Source organism: Peromyscus eremicus, chromosome 12 (assembly GCF_949786415.1).
Source record: "Peromyscus eremicus chromosome 12, PerEre_H2_v1, whole genome shotgun sequence".
Classification (NCBI taxonomy): Eukaryota; Metazoa; Chordata; class Mammalia; order Rodentia; family Cricetidae; genus Peromyscus; species Peromyscus eremicus.
In genome coordinates, this window is record NC_081428.1 from 26,842,386 (window position 1) to 26,863,021 (window position 20,636).

Genomic DNA, 20,636 nt, shown 5'->3' on the forward strand with positions numbered 1-20,636 from the left:
AGTGAGCTTGGGGATAGTGTGGCCTATATTGCAAGAGCCTTGTATAGAAAACAAAAGGAAGGAGCAAATTAATCTGATATTTGCTACTAAGTCTTTCTGTCTTCTCTCTTTTCTCAGTATAAATCATCAGAAGAGATGGAATTTTTAAAATTTCTAGGTACAAATAAAGATAGCTCATCGACAACGCAAAGCACAACATGAGAACTCTGTGGCTATTGTTTCTGAGACTATAAGGGCTGATTGTATCACATTGTGCATATGCTGCAGGAAAAATACAGCAGTGCTCTGTTGGCTACTAACAGAGAGATCTAAGTCAGTATATTGTGCAGTTTTGTGTAACACAGAAGGAAGGATAACACCATAATTCTTTCTATTTTAGTTTCTCTGCTCAGTTATTCATGTTCACTGTTCCCTCATTGTCAATCTCTCATTTTTGCAAGCTTGAGCATTTGCATATATTGTTATAGTATTGCTTGTGTTCATTACAGCTGGTTGCCATATACTCAACTGATAATTTCACAGCTACACATAAAAGGTCACAAAAATTAAATGTTTGAAATAGAAACATCTTACCTTGCAACAGGTGTTCAGTCTAGCCATGAGTAAGCTTTCCAAAGAAATGAGAGTTGGAATGGCATCACTTTATGATCTGTAAATTCATCTATTTGAAATGAAAGTTTATTTCTCTGAAGTAACTGTTTAGATAGTATTTATGTTTGAAATAAAAACTCAGCAATCAGGATTATTATTTTGACAGTCATATATATATATATTTAAATTACAGAGAAATATAATAGAAAATAAAGACCAAAATTTAGGAAATACTACAAAATATAGAAAGACAATTATTAATGAGATTCAAATTAAGAAGTAGAATGGAAGGCATTGAAAGAGAACTTATAAAAATAAAATGATATATGTTTTATAAATTGTCTTTATTTCATACATGCAAATATATACAGTATTATTAAAGCACAGAGAAAACAAAGAATATGATAATAGAGAAAGCAGACTAAAACTGTTGATGATACCTATGCCCCCATATCTATATCTACTATCATCAGAACTTCTCTGTAGAGTGTCACAGCAACTGGCCCTTGGAAGAAGGTTCTAAAGTGTTATTGAATTAAAGTCATGTAACTAATGAAATAATCACTTTAATTTTATGGATCACATATTGTGTCCTGAGACCTTCTTCTATAAGGATTAAAATAGACCTCTATTTTGAAATGACCATAGATTTCCTAAAAGTTTATGTTTATGAGCTAAGATTTAAGTCTGTGAGAGACACAGCAGCTACAGAACAAGCTCAGGGCAAACCTGACCTAGATTATACTTTCACTGAAAAAAAAAGTGAAAAAAGTGAGTAATGTTTAGATATTGCAGCATCATGTTGACTAATCAGTAATCTTAATAACAAAACAAGTTATAAAATATATTGACAAAATTGGAGCAGAGCAATTAGAAAGTATTAACTTTGAGAGAATAAATTTCAATCTGTAGTGTGTGTTTACACCTTTGTGTAGAAGAAACATCCGAGAACGCAAAAACAATAACAAAAATAACAGAAAACACAAAATCTACACACAAACACCCATTTTCAAATTAATGGGTTATTTTTTATAAATAATAAGCTTTATTTCCAGCCATTTCATTTGTTTATCCTGGCTCAAAGAGAGTGGGCACCAAAAACATTCAAATCTGGCATTTAAAATATATTTCTTTGAATAGATGGTTTTTCTAATGACTGGAACCAAGGAAATGTAAAATGACCCAAAAAGTTATGGTACTGGGGACTGGAGAGATGGCTCAGTGATTAAAAACACTGGCTGTTCTTTCAGGGGTCCCAAGTTCAATTACCAGTACCCATATGGTGGCTTACAACTGCCTGTAAATCTAATTCCAAGTAATCTAACACTTCTTCTGGCCTGTGTGGGCACCAGACATGTATGTGATGCACAGACATATGCTCACATACACATACTAAGTATAAAAAAATTCCTTTAAAAGTTGTGGCACCAGCTTTACTTATTATGTATACACATGTACTTGTCATGGTTCATGCTATTGTGTGCCCCTACTACATAGTCAGAATTTGGATATTATTTAAGTCTTTGTAAACTACCAATATTTCCTTAGCGGTGTCTTGTTTTATATCACACATTTAGAACAGAAAATAATATGAAACTTGATTTGTTATCATTTATAAGACAGCATCTATTATAAGACAGTATTTCTAAATGAAGATGTTTTTAATAGTGAGAACAACTGTGTGGCTATAGAAAACTCAGTGAACAATTAATAGCTTCTAAACAAAAAGTGTTCCAATAAATAATTCATATATGTATTTTCAGATAAATCATATGAAATAGGTGCTAACATATCATTTAATAAATAAGGAACTAAAGAAAAGAGACTCAGCAATGCCCCAAATCACATGGAGGAATGTGGAGTTTTAGATTCTTCCATTTTCTAAGGAGATTCTTTACTGTATTACCTTTCAATATATCATTATTTATATGCTTTTCAAAAATGTGTCTTTTAATAGGTTCTTGACTTACTCTTCAAGAGCTACTGAAATAATGTGCCATTTTCCAAGTTCACATGACTAGCTTCTTTGTCTTCATTGTTTTCTGTGTATCATCAAACATTGCCAGATCTCCCATTAGAATGGTTTTGCCTGAGTTTGGGACTTTCACCATGAACTAGGGTATGAATTGTGAGAGACATTCAATTCACCTTCTCAAGCTGTAGGAATGCCCACACATATATTGTAAGAGGTTAGTTACGCTGGAAGCATTTCCACAATTCTGTATCTCTAGCCCAGTAATCAAATGATCAGATCTATTTTTTCATCATCATGGAATGACCTGATGAGTAGCAATCTTTCTCTCTCTTTCTAAGCTTAGACTGTGATTAATTTGATTGATTTCAAAACCTGTTGTGTATTTCTTCTGTGCCCTGCCTGAATATTGGCACAATATGATTGCAGTAGGTTACATCATCCTATTTTTCTCTTACATACTTGAATTCCAGGCCACTTAATCTAGATATGTAAATTGTGTGGTATTAAATGCCCGTGAACAGTGTAAGCCAAGAGCCCTAGCATAGATTTTCTTTTTTGTAAGACTGTTACTAGTCCTAAATTGTCATGAAGCGTGTTCAAATAATGATATTATTAATCATAACACAAAAGGACAGGAAAGTTACATGATTCTTAGGAAATATAAAATTCATGCATTTAAGTCTATGGTATTGTTATGTCACCTTTTATTGTAATATCAATGCTGATCTTCAATCAGAGTGATTTTCAATGATTGCATTTCCAGATTAAGCTATTGCAGTAATAAAAGGAATCATGTTCATTAAAAACCATTTATTTAGTGTATAATATTATAGAGTTGTAATTCATAGAAAATCAAATGAAGAAACATAAGATAGACACAAATCTGATTGTTAATGAAAATATAATTGAACTGGAACATTATGCCTAATGTATTTCTGGAACACACGGACATTGTAAATCTGCAGGCAGAGATGGAAATGATACATCTATAGAAATGACAAAGATCGTCAGCAAATCACAGACCCTCCAAGCCATACCTAGAATAGATTCTCCCTCAGAGTTCTTAAAAGGAATCACCCCTTGCCACAGCCTTCTAGCTCTGAAGTATATGTAACATTCCGTATTTTAAGACAGCAGTCCACAGTGATTTCTAGGAAAAAATAACACAATGCCGTAGTATTCATTAGTATTCACATTCTGAGGAATTGAATATGAACTTGTACTAGGGGACTATTGCTGTGAAATAAAATGTCACAATTTAACAGCTTCAAATGGTGTCCGTGTATTATTTCACAGTTCTGCAGATTAAGTGGCCAGGTACAGGTTAGCCGATCCTCTGCTCACTTCCCCGAAGCCTGAAAACAAAGGCTCGATGAGGGGACAAATCAACTTTGAAGCTTATTCAGGGCAGGTCACTGACAAAATTTATTTCCTTCTAATTATATGATGGAAGTTCCCCTACACCTTTGTCCTTTACCCTAGATGACTGGGCTCTTCTCAGCTTCGTGTTTAGTACTGCTTCTTTAAAAAAAAAAAATTACATCCTGATTGCAGTTCCTCCTCCCTTCTCTCCTCCCATTCCTTCCCCACCACTCTGCTCACCCCCATCCACTCCTCTGTTTCCGTTCAGACAGATGCAGGTTTCCCATGGGTATCGATAAAGCATGGCATATCAAGTTGCAGTAAGACTAAACACCTCTCCTTGTATTAAGGCTGGGCAAGGCAATCCATTATGGGGACTGGGTTGCCAAGAGCCACCCAAAGTGTTGCCCGCAGGCCAGAAGAGGGCACCAGGTCTCATTACAGATGGTTGTGAGCCACCATGTGGTTGCTGGGAATTGAACTCAGGACCTTTGGAAGAGCAGCCAGTGCTCTTAACCTCTGAGCCTTCTCTCCAGCCCTCTGTAGGGTTTTCTTGTGGTGTCCTTGACCTTTCTGGCTCCTCTTCCTCCCTGTTTTTAGCAGGCTGAGCTAGCTCAGCCTAAGGTTTGGCTGTTGGACTCTGTATCTGTTTCCATCAATTACCAGATAAAGGCTGTCTACTGACAACTCAGGTAGTTACCAATCTGATCACAGGAGATGGCCCGTTCAGGCTACATGTCCATTATTGCCAGGAGTCTTAGTTGGGTCATCTTTGTAGATTCCTGGGAGTTACCCTTGCATTCCGTTTCTACTTGACTCTGAAATGCCCACCCCTCTGTTCTAGTCATCTCTTTCAATACTCTCCCCTCCATCCACCAGACAACATGATCCCTCAAGTTCCCATCTCCAGCCTCCCTCAGTCCACCCAGGAAATCTCTTCTTTTCCTCTTCCCAGGAGATTCATGTGTCCCTCCTTGGGCCCTTTTTGTTACCTAGCCTCCCTGGGGCTGTGGATTATAGAATGGTTATTCTTTGTAGTTCTGACAATATGGCTGTTAGTTCAGGACAATATCTAAGATAGTGTTACTTAATAATGTAAGGTAAGAACGCTAGTAACACACCATTACGTATCAGTTATGGACATTCACGGGTTTCACCTACACTTAAACATAAATAATCATATATGGACCTAAGTCACTACTTGTTCCTGGGGAGGGAGTTGATAATAGCATTTCAAATGCATGTAATAGTAACCAAAATGCACTATCATTAGCATTCACACACACACACACACACACACACACACACACACACACACACACACAAACATACACACTGAACAGATTAGTTACTTGGATAAATAGATCCTCCTAATATTACTTTGTCACCAAGCCTATTATAATCAAGTTCTAAAGAGAGATCACGAACTTCTATTTATCTTGGAAAGGTTAATTCCCACAAAACTAGCTGAGATACCATGGTGGGGCGGGGATTGTCTCCTGCTAGTCAAAGAGACTCTTTGGCTTTTCAATTTTCTCAAGTTATTCTTGAACTTATCCCCCCTCATTAAACCAAACGGGTATGTTTAAACAATTATGGAATAGTCCTGAAATCAACTTAAAATGTCTGTGACTATCTAAGAAGGAAGAAGACTGCTATGGTTATTTTAAACTATGAGACACAAAAGGAGGAAAAATATAAATAACTAGAATTGTTGATAGATTTTTTTAAAATTAATTTTTTGATAACAGATGCATGGAAACAGTTAAGGAAGAGACAGATAATAATGTGGATAAATTTGGGGAATTTTAAATACAATTTGAAAACAATTTGTTTGGTTTTTTTTGTTGTTGTTCTTTTTTTTTTATTAAGAGAGATTTTCTATTCATTTTACATACCAACCACATATCCCCCTGTCCTCCCTCCTCCCACCCCTTCAGGATTCCCCCCCTAATCCATCCCCCCATTTCCACCTTCTCCAGGGCAAGGTCTCCCACGGGGAGTCAGCAGAGCCTGGTACATTCAGTTGAGGCAGGTCTAAGCCCCTCCTCCCTGCACCAAGTCTGTGCAAAGTGTCTCACCATCTGCATTAGGCTCCAAAAAGCCGGCTCATGCACTAGGGACAGGTCCCAATCCCACTGCCTGGGGACCCCCTAAACAGTTCAAGCTAAACAACTGTCTCACTTATCCAGAGGGCCTAGTCCAGTGCCATGGGGGCTCCTCGGCTATTTGTCCACAGTTCATGTGTTTCCACTAGTTTGGCTAGTTGTCTCTGTGTACTTTTTCCAATCATGGTCTCAATATCTCTTGCTCATAGAATCCCTCCTCTCTCTCATCGATTGGACTCCTGGAGCTCTGCCTGGGACCCAACCGTGGATTTCTGCATCTGCTTCCTTCAGTCACTGAATGAGGGTTCTATGATACCACCCTGAACGTGCCCAATCTTGTCTGAAAACAATTTCTAAGCAAATTCATCTATTCCTATTTATCCTGGGAATATTTAGACATGGTGGTGCAGTAATAATTGAATGTATAGTAATGTTAAGTTGCATTTCAATTAGTACTATGTTTTCTACGTGCATGTTAGATAAAAGAGACAATTTAAAGTTTAGCACAAACTTATATGCAATTTAACTCTGATACGTCATGGACTGTGTCCTTCTAAGATTGTACCTGTAAATTTGCAAGGCTTTTCTTGCATTTGTACGTTGATTAGACGAAATAGACATTCTGCAGAGTTAAAATTAAAATGTACAGACCCGTATGAGGGTCCGTCAGCAAGGATTGCTTTCTAAATTTTATGTCCCCAGACAGCCATCAGGCAGCCAGCAGAAAAATGCATTGGAAGCCATGGAGTCTTCAGTTTTTATCTCTGACATTATGCTGAGAGTCGACAGATGGAAGCCCAGCAGCAGACATGCAAAGTGGATGCCAAATGAGGCACATATATATAGCAGAGTGGTGCCCTACCCAGGTGGTCATCTTCTCCTCTCCAGAACCTTTAACATGGCTCACTCCACACTTGACTACGCTGTAGCGATATTGACATGTTCTTCAGTCATTGGCGAATGTCAGTGGGCTCTTGGCTCTCTGCGTAGGGAACTTTGGTATGCTCTCTGCTCTGTACATATGTCCAAGCTGGCAGCCAGTTGGCATGGCTGCTGATGTGTCTCTATCTGTCAGATCTCCTCATCACCTTTGGGATAGAAAGTGGCGATATGAGTATGTCAGCAAGAATGTTATCATTGGCCGAGGAAAGATATCCAGGGAAATGAAAATTTAGCGATATTTTAAAAGTAACTTCAAAAAATTACCATCTCAACTAGGGATCCATTTATCTTTGGGAATATAGTAAAAATCTAATTAAAGGTGGAAAGACTTGCAATCATTTTAGACAAGACTTTCATAGTAGGCAAAGAGTGAAGCAAACCGTGAACAAATGTGCCCCAAAGACCAAAAGGATGGAGCAGGAGAGATGCTTTCCTAACAAAGCATCATGTAGCACATTCAAACAAAAATGATTATGTTTTAATCGACCAAAATCACAATTATAGATGCATTAAATAGAATCTTGTACATGTTTTACATATGCACCATGACCATGTTTTAGACAGTTTTAGGATGACATATACCTGTAATGTCTGCCTTTCACATTTGTTCTATTCATTACCCACCTAACAGAAGATAGACAAGTCATTTGTGCTTCAAATTTATTAGATAACCTTGAAATAATTGGTTGAACTGGATCCATTTTAAATGAACTTCTCCATCATCTTTTCATTTCAGTGATGCTATATGTGATTGTTAGATTCATTAATCCATCTATTCACATCAACAATTATTTACTGAACTCATTACCTCCTGTCCAACACTTTAAGCAATTTTTCTGATTATGCTCCCTAATTAATTTCATGAAATCAAAATCCACTCATTCAAGACAAGAACTTTAGAATCATCCTTGACTTTTCCTTTTCACTCACTTCTCACAAGCAATCCATTCTTTATCTTCTGCAGTCCATTTCCTAAACATCAAAGATGAGTTATCTTGTATAAAAAAATCAGAAGCAGTATTCTAATCCTTTGGATTTTGGTAGTCTGTCACAGCACTTAATAACAGAGCCTTAGGTAATATGCCACTGCCACACCATCTTGTGATAGTATGCGTTATTCACAAAAGGATGAATATTAGCATTTTCAGTCATTTGTGGGAGGTTAGTTATGGAACAGCTGCAACAACAAGTTCAAATGCAGGGATGTGTTTTTCATCGTGAACTGGAATGGTGGTGGACAACTGTTTATTTAGATATGGAAGAATTGTCAGAATGCTCTTTTGCAGCTAAATGTATCATTTCCCTGATAACCCCTATATTAGGAATGGAAAGCAAACCTAAGCTTTGCAAAAGTGGTCTTTCCAGGATGGAAACTCAGAAGAGATCTATGGCTGTGGGTTCCTGAGCAACCTGAATCTAGAATAACATTTCTAGTCCATTACAGATATCAGAAGGGTTTTATGTGAGTTCCGGTTTGATTGGGTGACTAATAAAATCTAACTCACAATGAATAACAAAGCATATGCTTTATCATTTATGCTTAAGAATGAGTAATTTCACTATTAGTTATTAAATTGTATGGCAGGTACAGCTTAGGCCCGTCCCAGGCAATCAGCCATGTGGTGTTGCTATGGCTCTAGCATCCTTCTGTGTCTACTTTCTGCCTTAGCAGTTAATTTGCTAGTGCTGTGTTTTTGTGGCACAGACCCATTAAGCAGTTTCCTAGCTCTCCACGCTCTGTCCAGCAATCACTAAAATCCTCTGATCATTTGTTCATCACATTTATTCATGTCCTTTAGTGCTATTTTAGAAAATAAAATATTTTTATTAAATCTTTGAGATTTTCATACTTTTTATACATTTTGATCACATTTCCCCTCCTATTCCCCTAACACCTCCAAGACCCATCCTTACCCCCTTCCTTCTCCCTGACTTTTTATGTCCCTATTTTTGTCCAATTTTTGGACAAGTCCAATTTTTGCTGTCTATCTACCCATGGGTCCATTTTCTGGAATGTGATCAGCATACCAGATTCCATACCTTCTAAGCCACTTTGCATTTTGAAGATCTTTTTGTGTGTACATATAATATGACCTCAATTTATCTGCATTATTATAATAGAAAATGGTAATAGTCTCCAGGTATGTCATGCTTGTTGTGGAAGGCACATTGGTACCAGGATAGATTCTTGATATGTGTTTTCAACAAACAATCTTCAGAGTATCAATGTATTTGGGATCTTTAAGTTGTGGAAAATGGCTCTCAGTATGATAAGGTAACTTACTGTGGCTCACAAAGCTTGTAAGTAGCAGGGACAGTGGCCAAGTTCAACTAATGTGCTTCCCAAGTCCATCTTTTTTATTCAGCTGCCACCTTGTCTTATCAAAACAGGAATATCTCTCTACTTATAGATTTTGAAGGTTAATTTTGTTCACATTTTGCTTTTAAATTTCATAAACCTTAGTCTAGTATTTAGCATATGTAAAGATACAGCAAATGTTTGATTAATGAATGAATCACTAAGTCTTTACTAACTCAATGACCTTGTAAACCTTAACTAATTTCTTTCAGTTCAATGTTTTCTTTCCTCATACATATTTCTCCAAGCTGAATGGGATTCTGATTTTCATGTTCCCCTAACAATGTTTTGGAAGCTTGAAGCCTAGACTTGGTTAAACATTTGCAATAAGGCAGAGAAAACATCCATATGATCAGGTACAAAGGCACTTCCTCATGGTAGAATGGAGGGTTCAGAAGAAAAAAAAAACATTTACTATATTAATGCATCAAAAATTGTACGTATCAGGCATGGTGACTCACATTTATTTTTTTATTAAATTTTTTAAATTCACTTTGCATACCAACCACAGATCCCCCTCTCATCACTCCTCCTGCTCCCCTTACCCCCATCTAACCCCCTGGCCCACCCCTCATCCCCTCCTCTAAAAGGATAAGTTCTCCCATGGGAGGCACAGCAAAACCTGGTACATTAAATTGAAGCAGGACCAAGCAACCTGCCCCTTGCCCTCAGCATCAAGGGTGATCAAGGCATCCCACCATAGATAATTGGCTTCAGAAAGCCAGCTCATGCACCAGGGATAGATCCTGATCCCAACAGACCCAGCTACACAACTGTTTTCTGTATGCAGAGGGCCTAGTCCAGTCCCATGTAGGTTCCACAACTGTCTGTCTAAAGTTCCTGAGTTCCTATGAGTTTGGTTCAGTTGTCTCTGTAGATTTCCCTATTATGATCTTGACTTCCCCGCCCCCCTGCTCATATAATCCCTCTTCCCTCTCTTCTACTGGACTCCCAGAACTCAGCCTGGTGCTTGGCTGTGGATGACTGCAGCTGCTTCCATCAGTTACTGGAGAAAGGCTCTATGATGACAGTTAGGTTATTTACTAATCTGATTACCAGGGTAGGCCAGTTCAGGCATCCTCTCCACTATTGCTAGTCATCTAATCTGCGGTTGTCCTTGTAGATTCCTAGGAATTTCCCTAGTACCAGGTTGCTCCCTTACCCCATAATGTCTCCCTCTATCAAGATATCTCTTTCATTGCTCTCTCATTCCATCCCTCCCCCAGCTCGACCATCCTGTTACCTCATGTTCTCACCTCCCATTCCCTCTCCTCTATTGCCCCCTATCCACAGTTTACTCATAGAGATCTCCTCTGTTTTCCCTTTCCAAGATGATCCATTCATCCCTCTTAGGGTAATCCTTGTTTCCTAGCTTCTCTGGAGCTGTGGATTGTAGTCTGATTATCCTTTGCTTTACATTTAGTATCCACTTATGAGCGAGTACATGCCATGTTTGTCTGTCTGTGTGACTCACACTTGTAAGGCCAGCAGTTGGGAGACTAAATCAAGAATTCTAAGTAAGGATTATCTCCATTGTTCTACTGAAGAATAACTGAGAGTATACATTTTAAGCTTTACGGAAAGCACTAAGGAAATGGAATTTGGATAAAGATAGGAAGAGGAAGAATGACTGGTAATTTTGGAGCATAAGGGTACTGTGGAGGAGGCCAGGTCTTAATGGGATTTTGAAGCAGGGGACTTTGGAGAGCGAGACAACAATATGGCAAGAGTGACAGCATGGTGGCACAGGAACTCTGGTGATATGGGGGAAAGGAATGTCAGCCCCAGAAAGCAGGGCAGTGGCACCGAAAATAACATTTAATCCTGTGAAAACCCAAAGGCAAAAGGGAATCTGCCATTTGACTCTTGTATTCCTACCAACTGCAGGCTGAGTGCTGCAGACACAGATGGGATCCTCGTGAATGTGAGTCCTTCATGACGGAAAGAAAATGTGTTTGAGAGTGCTTTATGACATGAGCAGCTGAGCATGCCCCCAGCTTGGAAGTGCAAATCAGTAACCTTTAGTGTTTTGGATTTAAATTATTTAAGGCTGAGCACACTATTGCAACATAAGCCTCCCAGTATTTATTTCTCATTTAGTTTTATTCATGTCATAGTTGGTAAGATCATGCAATACCCACAGTACAGAGATGGACTAGGTATATTAGAAATAAAAGAGGCCTATGGAAGATCTCACTTAATGACTTCATTTCAAAGATGAGAAAATGGGAGCCAAGATATACTACATTTTTTTTTTTTTGATGGATGTTTTCTACTACATTGCAGTAAGCTGACCCATGGGTTCTGGTTTCTCAATTCTGGAATTCATTTTTTTTTCTTCTATAGGGCTTAATTCCCAGGACAGTTATGCTATCACCATGCTAATTTCTCAGCATCAAGAAATGTGTGGTCCAAACTTACAACATAGGGGGGATGATGGGGGAAGAAAAACCCATAGCCACTCAGGGCAACTCCCGTCTATAATCTCAGCACTCAAAAAAGGCAAATCAGGAAGATGGCTGAGAGAGCAAAGCCAGCCCAGGCTACAGAGGGAAACTGCCTGAAAACAACTACACCAAGACATCTTGTTTATAGTCGGACACTTTTCTCTGTCCTGCTCCAGTCCTGCAGTTGCTTTTAAAATGATCACTGGGAGGCTTAATATTAATTACAAACTGTTTGATCTATGGCTCAGGCATATTGCTAGCTAGCTCTGGCATCTTAAATTAACCCATTTCTCTTCATCTATATTTTGCCACATGGCTGTGGCATTACCAGTCTGCTGGTATCTTGTTCCTTGGCAAGGAGCTGGTGATTGCCCTGACTCTGCCTTTCTTCTTCCTGTATCCTTGCTTGGATTTTCCACCTGGCTATAACCTGTCTTGCCATAGGCCAAGGCAGCTTCTTTATTAATCAATGGTAGCAACACATATTCACAGCATACAGAAAGTCCCATCCCACAGCACTTGCCCGATATAATTTTCAGTGTTCATAGACTAAAATAGGTTAGGAAATCAAGATGTTCTTTATGGAGAGGGATAGATACTAATAGTTTATGAATAACCTTAAAATATGAAGTCTTACTAATTTTATTATGGGTGCAGATATGTAGAGTACAATAGCAGCCTAACCTGCAGACTTTTTAAAGTACCCACTTTCCAATGTGTAGGCTACAGAGCGTCACATAAGACAATGGCATCATGCAGGAGCTTATTCTAAGCATAGATCTCACTGAGACCTAAGTGGATTTTGGTTTGGACTTGATAAGCTCTCCAAGAGATCCATACACACAGCAAGTTTTTGAAAATCATTGCAATAAAGCACAGGTTTCCTTTTTTGAGATATCTGTGCCTACCTGAGCACACAATACATCAAATCAAACTCTTATGAAGCTACAAGTACAAAGTGGTTAAAAATAGGATGAAAGACCTTTATATATTTACCTCAGAATAAGAAATTGGTTTATGAAGTAAAATTAGGAGGCTGGAGGCATGGCTTATACATTAGCAATGTTTTCTGCTCTTGCAGAGGACCAGGATTGGTTTTCTGTACCCACTTCAGGGAGGTCAAAGTTGCTTGTAACTTCATTTCCTAGGGACCCTGCACCCTCTGGTCTCTACCAGCATTTGCACAAATGTGGTGCACATAAAGTTACATGGAACAAGTATATATGCATAATAAAGTAAAATTTAAAAAGCAGGAGAGATGAAGTAAAGTTAAAGCAAATATAAATTAGAATCGAATGAAGGTTTTTGTTCTGTTCCATTATCTGGTACAAAATACTAAGTATTTCCATGTGTCAGTGGTAATGACAATTATACAAGAGGTGAGGGGAGACTATTTAGGTCTCTTATAACTTTGAGCGAAAGTGATGCTGAAGTTCGTACCTTAATATCTATCACCTGTAGTTCTGATCTTGTCAAACCTCCACCTTAGCATTTTTGTTAAAAAGGAATGAAGACTGTGTGACAAACTGACATTTGTTCCTTCCTTCATCCAACAGACACTTATTGCTTAGTCTGAAGAAAAATTCAAGAAGATGAAGAAGATGTCATCCAATATTAAAATGATCACAGACTTGGATGGCTCATAAGTGGCTTCTAATCAATGATTGCTCAAACACAATCCAGAAATCTCTACTCTCTTTGGAGCTTTGTCATTATTGGCTGTGGCCTCAAATGAACTGCTTGTCCCTTTCTTTGTGTTTATCTAATTTCATATTTCAGCTGGGGATATTGTAGGATAATCCTAATGGACTTTGCAGCTCTTAAACATAATGATTCTTAGTCAAGTTAGAAGTCCAAAAACAGCATGAAAATTTGAAAGAAGTCTATCAGTCTGAGTTAAAATTAGTGGTGACCACTGAGTGACCTCAGGAATGTGAGGTAGCCTATCTGGAGCTCATTTCTCATCTGTAAAATGGGGTCATATCTATAACTTTTCAGGCTTGCTTATGCCCTTCACATGGTCTCAAAAATGAAGCTAGCAGTATACCACCTGGCATGGAGAGGTATCAATTAGTGGAAGCTACTATCAGGATGGCTTTATTGGCTGAGGAAAATCTCATTTCCTAGGAGAGGCATGCCAAATGGGATGCTCAAGTTACTGTTTGCATTTTTCACCCGTGAAGGTGTCCATGAATTGAAATTAGCACTGTATGTGAGCCTCATGGGATTCAAGTGTTGCTAAGGCAACCGCTAATTTCCAAATCAGGGTAAATAGTTTCACAGAATGTACAGTTTCCTTTAACAAATTGGATTCCAGTGAAGGGCACACCTTTCTTTCCCCTGCTGCTCTCTACCCAAGTCAAGGTTGTGCACCTGCAGCTGTGTGCACCAGGGCCTACTTTCATCTTTTGCCAACCATACTATGAACATAACAGCCAGTAACAGACATCCCTGAGGTCTATCAGCTTTACCCAGTCTTTACCTTTTGTAGTTTGTCAAGTTGAAGTCACATTTCTTGACTCACACAGTAGGGCACTGAAACGGCTCCTCAGCACATTCATGTAAGAGACTTCTAAGCAAAGAGGCCATGGGGTTTACAGTCATCTAGCTCTGCTTCCTTTCCCCACTCCACAACAATCCTTACTCCTGCTCATGCATAAGAATTCCTGCCGAGAACGAACCTATTATTAAGCCAGCATCGCCTCTCTGTCTACATTCTTGTGTTAAATTAGTCCTCTTCATTGTTACGAATAATAGGCAACCACTTATACATCAATGAAAACTCACTGCACTGCTGCGGGATTATTTCAGTCCTCAATGAACCACACATTCCTGCTATTGTTTATGGGAGTGATTTTTAAAGTCTCTCTTGCTTCCTTTTAAATCTTTTCTTTGGGGAGGAATGGCCAATCTTCCTCATGTACTTAGCATATTTTCTCCTTGAACCCCTTTGCAGAATGGGTACCATTAACAGTGGCATCTTTTTTTTCTTTCCTTTTGCAGTAATTCTTAGTGTTGGCTCCTGCTTTTGAATATGCCAGCAGCAAGGCCTGAATACAATACTAAAAAACTCATGGAAGCGTATTAATTACCTGCTTTGGAAAAGCGAAAGAATTTTTGTGATTATTTCATCTTTTCTGGTCAGGTCCTGAATTCAGAAATATCCTTGCTAGCTTTTTTACAGTTTCTTTCGGAATGGGGCTGGTCTGTCCATGTTCACTGAGTTTCTATTTGTGCTAGGCAAAATGCTGGGCCTCACATGCCCACTGTTTCTTTTTTTTCCTTTTTGAGTCAGGGTTTCTCTGTGTAGTTTTGGTGCCTGTCCTGGATCTTGCTCTGTAGACCAGGCTGGCCTTGAACTCACAAAGATCTGCTTGGCTCTGCCTCCCAAGTGTTGGGATTAAAGATGTGCGTCACCGTTGCCCGGCCTGTTTCTTTTTGCATGTAATATAATATTGTGAAGAAGATATTGTTAGTCTGGTTTATTGATGTAGAAGTGGACTGGGGATTGAAAAGTTCATGCATCTGGGCAGGCTTTCTGGAACCCGGTGCCTGTGATGTGACGCCTTGCACAGCCTTGGTGCAGTGGGAAGGGGCTTGGACCTGCCTAGGCTCCAAGTGAGCTGGGCTCTGCTGACTCCCCATGGGAGACCTCGATTTGGGGGGATGTGGGATGCGGGGTGGCTTGGGAAAGAGGGCTGGGAGTGAGAGGAGGGAGGAGTGGGGGGGGGGTCTGTGGATAGCATGAGGAGTGAGTAGAAAATTTCTTAATAAAGAAAAATAAAATAAAATTAAGAAAAAGAAAAGTTCATGCATCAACTGAATTTGGTGTTTTGGTCCTGTAATCCCAGCACCTAAGAGATAAAGGGCAAGAGGATCACAAGTAGTTGATTATGTGGGATCCCCAAGGGCTGGTAGTCACTGCTGTATCAGGTCTATATTGTATTGATCAATGCCACCTTCCTAATTTTTAAAGCCAATGCTATCTAGAAAGTTCCAGAACATTCTGAGTTATACAGAAAAACTGTCTTAAAAAGCAAAACAAACAAACTATGAGTTAAGATGAACTCTTACAACCAAAAAATTCAACTGGAAAAGCCCATCTATGACCACAGTGTTTCTAAATTACATAGTTTATTATACAAAACATTTCTCCCTGTGTTAGAAGGAAGACACTTTTTAAAAAACCACAAAGTATACAATATACAATAGGTTGTATATACAAAGCATATTTTGAAAGAATAGTGATAAAATGAGTAGTCATGTATTCACGACTTGCTTATGGTGATGAACTTACTCTCAGCCAAATACCTTGCCATGGGCCTTGGTCATTATCTCCATGGTTCCATTATTACAGCCCACATGGACTTCATTGGTAGTGTTACCTACTGCGTTACCCCCACCCCCATGCACTCGTATCAGGCCACTTGAGCCATGACAGATGAATTAGAGACAGAAAGGAGGTGGGACTGAGGGTCTCTTCATCCCGCCTCCACTTTAGGTGCCTTACATTGCGTAGCTGTGTGGGCTTCAGTTCCTGTAGTTTCAGGCTGGGCTCTGATATTGTCATCTTCTCCCTTTTCCTCTTTGGCTTATACATGACACTGGATTCTTGGTTTTACCCATTTCTGCTTTTCTATCCCTTTTTGGTTTCTCAGCTCTCTTATCACTGAAGGCATTTATATACCAATTGTAATTACACCATCAGTAAACAAATGTCTCAGCTTTTCTCAACCACAGCCAGCACTTGATTTTAGTGAGTAGAAAAGATTTAAATAAGGGAAATTCAGATACATTATCTAACTTATCTGAAGCTATTTTCTATACTTTCCTACAGTTCAGTTTTCTTGTCTTGACACTTGGCAGGTATCATGTAAACATATGTAAACACTTCTAGTATCTGCTTAGAAAACACTTGCTTTTGTGTAGATGGAAAGACTCCTGTGGATCATTATAGTTAATCTTTTCATTTAAGTGATTTGTTAAAAGTGACTAGTTAGGAGGAAAGAGATGTAAAAATAACAACAGCAACAATGTGTGGCTCTTACATGACTTGGAAGGAGAAGATGACTGCTGAATGGTGAAATTCAGATCATGGCAAATGAAATCCTAGGAGCCAGGCATGAAACTCAATCCGTGAAAGATAAGATGGAGAGAGCAGTGGACAAAAGGTAAACAAGACTCACTGTACCTCCTCTTGAACATCATAAAACTCTAGACATGGATCTCAATGAAAAGTGTAGAGGGTACCATTACTGACCTGGACTGACAGAGAAATAGCCCATGCCATGACAGACATACTTCCATCCTGTGATTGTGTTAATGTGAACAAAGGTGTTCATCTGATTCTGCAGATCCTGCCTATAGAAAATGACTCCTCTTTGAAGGTCATGGAAGTGGAAAAGAGTGACCCAGAATGACACTGGTGGTATGAACAGGCAGACCCAGAAGTGGGTGTGTGCTGTGCCATTTTATTGCCAGTGAACCACATGTAGATATTTGAGATCTTGAGAAATTTAATCTTCAAACGGGACTGATCTATGTCTCCCTCAGGGACTAGAAGATAATAATGGCCCAGGCCTGTGCTGCCTGACCAACCCCACGATGATGAACATATCACAGAAAGTGTCAAAGCGGTACAGGACATATTTTCCCTGATCTACGAAAGTGTCACATCTATCACATTCATTGCTAATCTAGAGTCTATCAGCACCATGGACCACATACTTCAGCAGTGAGAAGGCTGGGGTATGGGAATTGCAAAGGACCATGTGGAAGTTCTGAACTAGCTGTATGGCTTTTAACTCAATACCCAAGAACAGATAATGACAGATACTATCAATATCAATATTCTGGACACTTCTCTGCTCTGCTCAGGTTATCCAGACAGTAAGATTGAGGTCTTGTGGCCAAGTGAGGAGGCCCAGGCTAGAATCACACAGATACATTTCTCAAAGGTGAGGATCAGCTTTGATGTGAGTGGTATGCCCTCTACCCTGATGACTTCAATAGGATAGAGGGCATACCATTCTATTGTGAAGAATAGAACAGCGTTCTATTGTGAAGATTACCACAATCTTGTTGTGCATGGGTGCCATGGAGATCACTCATGAGGACTACAAGTGGTGTCCTGGAGTACAGGCCAAGGAAAAAGTCAACCTATATGTTATGACTGGTAGTTCTTGTTGGCTGTATTCATAAAATAAATCAAACAGTTTTGATTCCTGCAAACAACAACAACAAAACCCAACAAAACCAAACAAAAATACCCCCACAGTTCTTTGTATGTGAAGCCTCAATATGAAGAAAGATAATAAGAAACAAATCACTCCAAAGGTGGGAACTTATTACTAGCCATTCATAAAATGGGCTATCTCAGACTTGTTAATACTGATTCATAACTTGACTTATACCAGACAGGCTTTAAAGAAAATAACACACATCTGAAGAAATGAAGGTTTGATATTGAGGAATCCAAGAAAAATATTTCTTTAGAGAAATTTATTATATTCTAGTACTGTTCCTACCATCCAGGTAATATAGCAGTAATGTGCTCTCTCTTACCATATTCGAAGTCTGAAGAGCATCAATATTGATGCTTTAGAGAACCTGAACCTATAGTCATAAAGAAGTCAGAATTTGTTCTCAGAAAGTACTAGAGACCAGGATTTTGTCCTGGTGGTGAGTCTAGAAGCACTGAGAAGAGATGTGGCCATGGTAGATATCATATAAAACTCTCTAACTGAAGGATCTATAGACCACACCCAGGCTTGAGAAGGTGCTGTGTGCTAGGTTTGGCTAGAATGGCCAAGGAAGTTGAACAAGAAATCTGTACCAGAGGGACTGCTCAAGGTTGAGGGGAGACAGGCAAGCACTATGGTAGAGGAGAGTCCTTGCTGCATCAGGTGAACTACATTTCAGTGTTTCTGAGGTCAGTGGATACAGAGTCGGGTTAATGTTTTCCCAAAGGACTTGTACAGGAAGTCACAAAGGTAAGATGCTGTAGACAAATTTCTTTTCTTTTTTTTAAATTTAATTTAATTTTATTTTACAATATAATTTAATTCTACATATCAGCCAGGGATTCCCTTGTTCTCTCCCCTCCCGCCCCCCTCCCCTTCCCCCAGCCCACCCCCCATTCCCATCTCCTCCAGGGCAAAGACTCCCCCGAGGATTGAGATCAACCTGGTAGACTCAGTCCAGGCAGGTCCAGTCCCCTCCTCCCAGGCTGAGCCAAGTGTCCCTGCATAAGCTCCAGGTTTCAAACAGCCAACTCATGCACTGAGCACAGGACCTGGTCTCACTGCCTGGATGCCTCCCAAACAGATCAAGCCAATCAACTGTCTCACCTATTTAGAGGGCCTGATCCAGTTGGGGTCTAAACAGTCTTATTAAATAAGAAACACAGAGCCAAATACAGAGGTAATAGCCGAAGAGACCAGAGAAATAGCAAATAGCCATGACTAGCCTTAACTTACCACCTCGTCGTAGCTTTCCCAGAGAGAGCTTCTTCTCTTCTAACCTGTGTTTTTATTGCCTTCCTGTTCTGCCTTCTCATTGGCTCTAAGCCCAGCCACATCACTTCCTTATCACCGCCTGTCTATATAGACCTCCAGGTCTCTATGGTTGGTACTGGGATTAAAGGCGTGTGTCACAATGCTTGGCTGTGTCCTTGACCACAAAGAGACTCTGCTTGCCCTGTGATCGGATTAAAGGCGTGTGCTACCACTGCCTGACTTCTGTTTTAAGGCTTGCTATGACCTCTAAACTCCAGGCAAACTTTATTTATTAACATACAAATAAAATATCACATTTCAGCACAAATAAAGTATCACCACAAGATGCTCTTTTGAAAACACACATGTAGCCTGCGCTTATCCCAGATCACTGGCATACCAGTCATTCAGTAGAAAATATCCTTCCCATTCCATAGCTGTTCTACCCTCCCTACCTTCCTGACTCTACGGAAGTGGAGTGTTGAGCAGTGGGGAAAAGGAAGCGTGAGGGGAAGAAGATGCCTCTCACACGCTCTTGCTCCCTGTGAGTTCCAATGTAAAGAAGATGAGAGTGACTTGGGTGACGACTACAAATTTACACGAATTTCTGCGTTTTGCTGCTACGTGTACTAGATAACTTAATTAACTGAATGAAAATGTTTTGCGAATAAGAGTGACAGGAGAACTTCTGAAAGGGTTGAGAAATCACATCACAGGCAACACAGGCAGCTTGCATGCAACGGCCACCTTGCTATCTGCGAGGCCCACTAAAAAATTTAGGAATTGGAAGGTATAATTCCACCAGGACAAATAGAAAGGAGCGGAAGCAATAAGAGAGCCAACGGCAAAATCTTGAGAGCCTAGAAAGCAGCAGGACAAAAGTGTAACAGACAAAGCAGAGCCAAGAATTCTGACTCGCACACACCGGGAGTGCAGACAATCAATTCGGTTTCATTAGAGATTTACTACAAGGCTGGGAAGCTGGCTAGCCCTGCAGAGCTGCAGGAGTGAGGGGAAGGTGGGCCAAGCAGGCTTGTCAAATTTGTTGAGATGCTCTTGCTCCCACCAGATTCCCTTTGGACTGTTCTTCACAGCCCTTGTATGTGCATCTACATTGCCAAATAATGTATTTATGTTCTCCTTCCTTCCTTCTCACTTTCAGATATTACCTTTTGACTTCCCATTATTCATTTCCCTGTACACTTTGCTATCCCTGATAATTTCGCTGTCATTTTTGATGATTAATATATGATATTTACATTATTATTATTGTGTAGGTGCTATTGACTGCCAAGCCATTTAGGATAGCTAATTGTTTTCCCCTAAAAATGTTTTTGTTTTGCATGGCATTAATTA

At 39.5% G+C, this 20,636-nt stretch overlaps 1 long non-coding RNA gene across 2 annotated transcripts; it reads right to left on the bottom strand.

The window, feature by feature from the left end:
• Positions 1 to 501: 501 nt before the first annotated feature.
• On the bottom strand, positions 502 to 19,385 carry LOC131922616 (uncharacterized). 2 transcript variants are annotated; one of them, XR_009382346.1, is made up of 4 exons: positions 19,263 to 19,385; positions 6,899 to 7,124; positions 3,604 to 3,716; positions 502 to 661 (listed from the first exon to the last, which is right to left on the bottom strand). It is a non-coding gene; the product is annotated as an uncharacterized LOC131922616 (long non-coding RNA). The 2 variants fall into 2 exon arrangements; XR_009382345.1 differs by lacking the exons at positions 502 to 661; positions 3,604 to 3,716 and having other exon boundaries at positions 6,536 to 7,124.
• Positions 19,386 to 20,636: the final 1,251 nt, after the last annotated feature.